Consider the following 7,433-nt stretch of genomic DNA (forward strand, 5'->3'; position numbering starts at 1 on the left):
TTGTTGTTTCTGCCGTTATTATATAAAGTTGTGCTTAGAACAAGCGCAGATGTTGCATAAAATTATATCGGCCGTTTTATTATATAGGCATGTTTTATAATTAAACAAGTTAAAGTTCATATATATCTTTTTTTTTTTCAGTTGTGGATTTGTAGCGGGTTGAAATAAAGCCTAAAAACCAAATAGCGTTAAATAATAACATATGTAAATAATAAAATATGTGAATAAATAATACATTAACAGTAGAAAAATAGACAAAGTGCTTAATTCTTTACCTCGTCTAAAATATCATTAACACTATGACAAATCTCAATCTCATTCTCTCCCTCAAAGACGAATCTGAGCATCAGCCTAAATGAATAAAACGTGAAAATACATGCATTTATTTTCCGGAGGAAACTGCAGGATCTTTTGGCGGAGCAGCTTTTAATCTTTGAGAGAAATTTGATGAAGAGCGCCTCCTCTCGACGCATCCGTGGAACAGCGTTTGAGATCACAGCACAATTAAACGGGTGGAGAGCACTAATCAATAGTCTAATATCGATCAAACATGAGCCAATCAGTTTCTGATTCTCTTTTAAAGAGTGCCAGAATGTATCACTTCACAATTGTCGTGCATTGGATGTGCTCGCAATCATCAAGCAGTCTGAATTTAAAAAGACGATGAGAAAGACTTAAAAAACAAAAGGCGAAGTCTGATATGGTTATCAAATGTTAAGGAACAAATTATAAACCTTATTTCGCAGATTAAAGTGTCCAACGTAAATTAAGTAGGCAACACATAAATGCATGCATTTAACAAATAGCCTATAATAAAAACAAATGACAGCGGTGCCAAACGTCCCTGACGCGAGCCTCCAAATCGATTCACTTTGATTACTCTCAAATCAGGAAGGTGTACTGGCATTTTAAGACTAGATGCTCCTTATAATAAACACCCTGGGCATATGCATAATGGCGTAATGCGCGTCTTAAATTATGGCAACGTGTACCGCTTGAATCTAAGACCCGGTTTGCGTGCGTGGAGCGAGCCGAGGCGATGTCAAACTCCTAGTCCTAGCGCGTACAAGCTTAATTTTGTAAATTATTGCAGAATTACATCTGAAAGTGTGAAAGGACTCGGGGGAAACATTGCGTCCACCCTCTCCTTCTATGCGCAAGAAGTAGGATGTCTTTTGTAATAAAAATATAATCATTTATCAGGACAATAAGGGCCATTTTTTCGTAAGGTGCTCATGTCTCCGATATTGGCATACTCTGCATGTATGTTAATATTTGAATTAATGGGCGAAAATGGAAGTCCGATGTTGGTTATCTGGGGACCCTGTGCGCTGGAGGGAGGGATGGATGGATGGATGGACGGACGGAGAGAGGAGAAGAGAGATGTGTTTTACACTGCAATCTATTCTGCTAGTGTTGGGGGTTAATGACTATTGCCAAAGATAAGTGAATTATCAAAGCTGTTGCTCTTGCCTCGACTCAAAATCCATCACATTGCATCGTCGTCTAGTTAAATACGTAAGTAATAAAATTATATTTTACGACAATTTAAGATTGATATGCTTTTTGTCTTTAATTCGCAATGACTTTGATCCATGCATACACTGAATGCCTCTGTGAACTTTAATGTTAAATGGCACTCTAAATGATGATGATTATTTGTCTTAATCACGAAACTGTTGTTTTATGTTTCACGTGAAATGTGCTTATAATTACTGTTATCAAAAATTCGACTAACATTACGCGTGTGCTAATAAATAAACCTAAAGTTTCCGGAGACCTATTTGGCATGTGGTTTCTTTGTTTTTGTTTAAAGTGGTATTATTTTTATTTTATCCAAACCTATTCTAATTTACCATGATACATATTTCAGGTTTGCTAACCCTAGGCCTAATCTACAGTATCTCTAATGCAGATTACACGCCAAAGCGATTTCAATCTGATTACCAAATTAGGGTTTTAGTCTAAATCCCTTTAAATCTGATACTGTTGACTAGAGAAGTTCAACAATCCCATCGCGTAGGTAACGATCCCGTCCTAAAAAGGAGTTTTAAACCTTATTTGACAACAAATGCAGCTGCCCCTCTATTTTGGAAGATATTAGGCGAAAATGAATGCAAATCTGTGTTCAGAAGCCATCTGGCCGGAGACTGGAGAATCAGCTGCTCGCCTGAATCCATCTCGGCTCATTTCTGAGGCTCATCTGGAGCCCGGAGCCAAAGCGTGCAAAATGCGCTCTTAATTCACCAACTTTCACTTTCGCTCCTCGACGTTTGGAAATAAAGTGCGCGACAAATTTATGACACAAAAAAATCCGGCGTGTTTATTGTAATAACCGCTTTAATTGCGGTTTTACATTTCCAAAGTGTCAGATGTGTCAGTTTTTGTTAGGCAAAAAATATTTAAAGGTGCAGCTAAAATATCTACTGCATGCAAAATATTCTGTAGAAAAAAGACAGTTTGCACCACGAAAAGGCTTATATGGTTTGCATTACATAATAATAATAATCATCATCATCAAATATTTAATATTTTTAATTGTTTAGTGTTGTTGACGATAATAAAAACTTGCTAAATTATAGGTTGTTCAGATCAGGGTTCATGAGTTCTTTTCTAAAATGTTCTAGTATGACACGTACAAGCTTTTTGCTTCTAACTGGAACGTTTATTTTATTTTATTATTATATTATTTTTTTTTAACTGAACGCTGCGGATTGAGCTCTATTCTGTCTGCCCATGTTAGATCTTATTTGGGGAGATGTACTAACCGAGAGCGCAGGACAAAGGAAAAGTTAGTCATGCAGAAGGTGTGTGTGGGTTTGAATAAGATTTGTTCGGCGTTGCCAAGACCTCCCGAAGAAACGACCCTCTTCCTTATTGTGTGTGAAGTGTTCCTTTTGTGTGAATTTACGGGGCGAGGCTCCAATGATCCCCAACAAATTTGCATTTAAATAGCGACATCAACCGATTCGCGTGCCACACACCAGTGGCTTTCCCAGATGTCAAGGCAAAGTCAGTCAGATGGCCAGTGCCCAGATGTCCCCTCCACGCATCATACCAGCGCACCACGACTTTCCTATTTGCATCTTTGCGCACGGCCAGATCATCCAAAGCCCAGTTTTAATCTTAAAGGTCTGGAGCAGAAATGACACCTGCAAAACTCTAGAGAAGCTGCAGAGGTGAGGAATGGCCGTAATAAAATTGCTTGCAGAGAGAGTGAGGGCCTGTCTGTCTCCAACATCACAGGAAAAAAAGGGCTGACATGTGCGTTCGGGCTGGTATTGGCATTGAGACATGAAATTAAATTAGAAGTGCTGAGATTCTGGGTGCGTAAAATCGGACAACTGACCACTCGGAGAGCACGTCATGTAGTGAAAGGCGTGAACCAGCTCATCATAACTCATGCAGAGATGCTGAAAGATGATTTACCTTCGGAATATCAATCCAAGTGCTCAACTTTCTAGGTTTTAAGCGGATGTGCCAACTCCAAACTTTCCAGTTCTTCACAACGTGGTGTTTTCGACCATATAGAAAATAAAGAACATCTATTTGGAAACGAATGAGGACCAACGTTTCAGATTTGCATGCTTTTAAAACCAATATCTCTTATATTGAGACTCGAAAATAATTTTTACATTTGTAGTGGGTTTATCTAAAAGGGAGTGTGGGAGAGAAGGAGAGAGGGAGAGAGATGGAAATCAAAGATGCGTAAACGTCAGTGCATGACAAACAGGGTGAATCAATCATTCGTCTTTGCATTTTTAAACTGTTGCATATGTTCTCTTCGCCTTAATCATGACAACTAATTACATCGTTAATGATCAGAAAAGGGAAAAATGAGGGCAAATAAAATCTTGATGAATTATGTGCACTGCTATTAGAGTCAAGTCATCATTTTTTATAACAGTTTATTGTTGTTTCTGCCGTTATTATATAAAGTTGTGCTTAGAACAAGCGCAGATGTTGCATAAAATTATATCGGCCGTTTTATTATATAGGCATGTTTTATAATTAAACAAGTTAAAGTTCATATATATCTTTTTTTTTTTCAGTTGTGGATTTGTAGCGGGTTGAAATAAAGCCTAAAAACCAAATAGCGTTAAATAATAACATATGTAAATAATAAAATATGTGAATAAATAATACATTAACAGTAGAAAAATAGACAAAGTGCTTAATTCTTTACCTCGTCTAAAATATCATTAACACTATGACAAATCTCAATCTCATTCTCTCCCTCAAAGACGAATCTGAGCATCAGCCTAAATGAATAAAACGTGAAAATACATGCATTTATTTTCCGGAGGAAACTGCAGGATCTTTTGGCGGAGCAGCTTTTAATCTTTGAGAGAAATTTGATGAAGAGCGCCTCCTCTCGACGCATCCGTGGAACAGCGTTTGAGATCACAGCACAATTAAACGGGTGGAGAGCACTAATCAATAGTCTAATATCGATCAAACATGAGCCAATCAGTTTCTGATTCTCTTTTAAAGAGTGCCAGAATGTATCACTTCACAATTGTCGTGCATTGGATGTGCTCGCAATCATCAAGCAGTCTGAATTTAAAAAGACGATGAGAAAGACTTAAAAAACAAAAGGCGAAGTCTGATATGGTTATCAAATGTTAAGGAACAAATTATAAACCTTATTTCGCAGATTAAAGTGTCCAACGTAAATTAATTAGGCAACACATAAATGCATGCATTTAACAAATAGCCTATAATAAAAACAACAAAAACATTAAAACTCCAATAGAAGTATTGTATCGTGCACACGCCGTCGTGTCCAATATCTGCTGATGCTTTTATTTGCAGACAAAAAAATAATAAAAAATCTCCATATCCAGCAGCATCTGTATCGTGCAGAAGCACAAAGTGCATGTGCTGCAGAATGCATGTTTTATTTCTGTGTGAAACAGATCGTGCTGAGGGCACCTTCACTGTGAAAACAGGTTTCGATTAGGTAATTTTAGATATTGTAATTGGCTTTAATTAAACATGTATCGCGCTAATTAACTCAGATTTTTGCTCAGCCGCTGGGACTCTCGTGTCGGCTTTGATACAGTCGAGCAGATGTCCCAATACAACTCCAGTGACAATTACAAACTTCAGCTCTATAGTTGCCTGGAAAGAACTTCAATCCTTATATGCTGCCTGACGACATTAAACAGGTCACCATTCCTGTACGTTCCATACACATGTATTTAGTTAAAATATAAGTCCTATTTATTTTAAACTAGTTATATCTTTATTCGAGTTGTTAAAATGTAATATTTTGAACGTAACATTTTAAATAGCCTACACACTGCACGAGACCAACTTTTCTATATATATATTATTATTAGCTTTGTTTTTATTAATGTTGTTGTTAAAATAAAATTATTATTAAAACACTATTAAAAGTTCAAATTATAATATGAAGTATACGAATTATAAATCTGTAAAGCAATTATATTAATGATTAAACACCAACAACAAAACAACAACTAGGCTAATAATAATAATAATAATAATAATAATAATAATAGGCTAGTTGTCATTATTAACCTCAAGTTCTTTCTTTGTGTGTCAGTGTAACAAAGATCGTGATTCACAGCTGATTTGAAATGAAAACAGCAGAACATGTGAAATGGGCTGGTTATGTCGAGGTTGCCATATAATAATTAGCATTTTCATTCTGCTGCTGAAATGAAGAGGGAGAGAAAGAAAGAGAAAGAGCCCGAGGCGCAGCTCCAGGCAGCACCTATAGAAAGAAAGGAGCGGAGAGCCATTCTACACAATTAACATGTAAAATATCCAGTGGAAATGGGCTCTGAAAAGAGACGGAGCGGGTCAGCTACACCTCATTTCAGTAGATCCCGTAAACTCTCGTGATTACAAAGTTTACCGGAGTAATTAACGGCGCGGGGCCGTCAGCTGCACCTGCGCCCGGGGCCCCATACATACACCACCAGTGACAGAGACAGAGATTTCAATTCTCGGTTTTAAACAGCTCACCCCGCGATGAGTTTGTCACCAGCAGCACGTCCTTCACGAGACGTGATTGACCTACTTTCTTTCAGTTATTTTCACAAATCAGACGCTCGTTGGGAGTTTGAACATCTGGTAACCGAGAGGAAGAGCCACCGGTCTGTCTATTCAGGACTTTCTATAGGCGTTCAGTCACTTCTGCCCCTGTAGGTGAGACGATCTCGGGCTTTTCTGGCACGGAAAGGTCCATTATGTGGTGCCATTGCCCCACCTACAGGCCTGAGGCGTAACAAAAAAAAACAAAAAACCTTTCAGTCGGAGCCCGAGGTCAGAGGCTGCATCTGCTGGAGAACAGAATAGAATAGAATAGAATAGAATAGAATAGAATAGATAATGAATAGAATATTTAAACAACAGTACATAATAAATGCATTTTAGTGCTTGCTGCATGTGACATTTTGATTTCTCTAAAATAAGTTATCTACACTTAAAAATGTGGCATATACCATTTTCACCCAGAAATTGCTAAATCGCAAGTAACGCATTGAATTAAATGTGAAATTCTGCAATAGAAAGACTGAAATGGTATTTCCTTGTTTTAGTAACAACTCTGAAAAAAAAAATGTTTTATCAATGTACAGAAATAATTAAAAATAAATATTATTCAAGATATCATTCAAATCCCTTTCAACAATGCAATCACAATAAACATTACTTTCTGCCATGCATACGTTTAAGTGTAGAAAAGGTAAATGTTTACACATCTTTCTATTTTCCACTTAGATCGTTTGCCATTTACTAATCTTTTTGTTTTATTTACCTATTCATTAAACTATTTTACTAAGGTAAAATGCAGTAACAGCAACACTGGAACTGAGAAAAAAAATGGCATGCACTTTTTTTTCATATAAATTTTGAACATATTTGAGCAAAGCCTGTCTCTCACAGGACAGATCATATCTAAAACCCGGGTTTTAGTCATAATCCAGTTGAAAAAAAAAAGTGTATATACACAATTTCACAATGGTTCAGAAACATAAAAAGTCACATTTTCAAATTGTGTGTTGAGGCAAACACATTTTCATACTGTAAAAAAAAAAGAATTATGGAAAGGTTGATAGTTAAAGCTTTCTTTAGGCAACCTCAAAATTTCACTTTCCGATTAAGCTGCCAAACAAAACCAATTCTCACTCAATTGCACACTATTGTGATGCAACGAGACTACTAAATGTAGTCCACAATTTATCATTCGGAACTTCCTGTTATTTCCTGAGAGCACATCACCCAAACACTCCACATGACAGAGTCAAAAAGGTCAACGCTATGAAATGAAAACTACGGAGGAAAGAAATTGAAAATGTGAGAAATGACAACTCGTAGCACGAAGCGGGACTGTTAGTGACTGCCTTGCTGTATCAAAATGAAATTCCCCAGCTGCCAGCTCTAATAGGGAGGGTCAACAG

Source organism: Sinocyclocheilus anshuiensis, unplaced genomic scaffold (assembly GCF_001515605.1).
Source record: "Sinocyclocheilus anshuiensis isolate Anshui unplaced genomic scaffold, SAMN03320099.WGS_v1.1 scaffold1328, whole genome shotgun sequence".
Taxonomy (NCBI): domain Eukaryota; kingdom Metazoa; phylum Chordata; class Actinopteri; order Cypriniformes; family Cyprinidae; genus Sinocyclocheilus; species Sinocyclocheilus anshuiensis.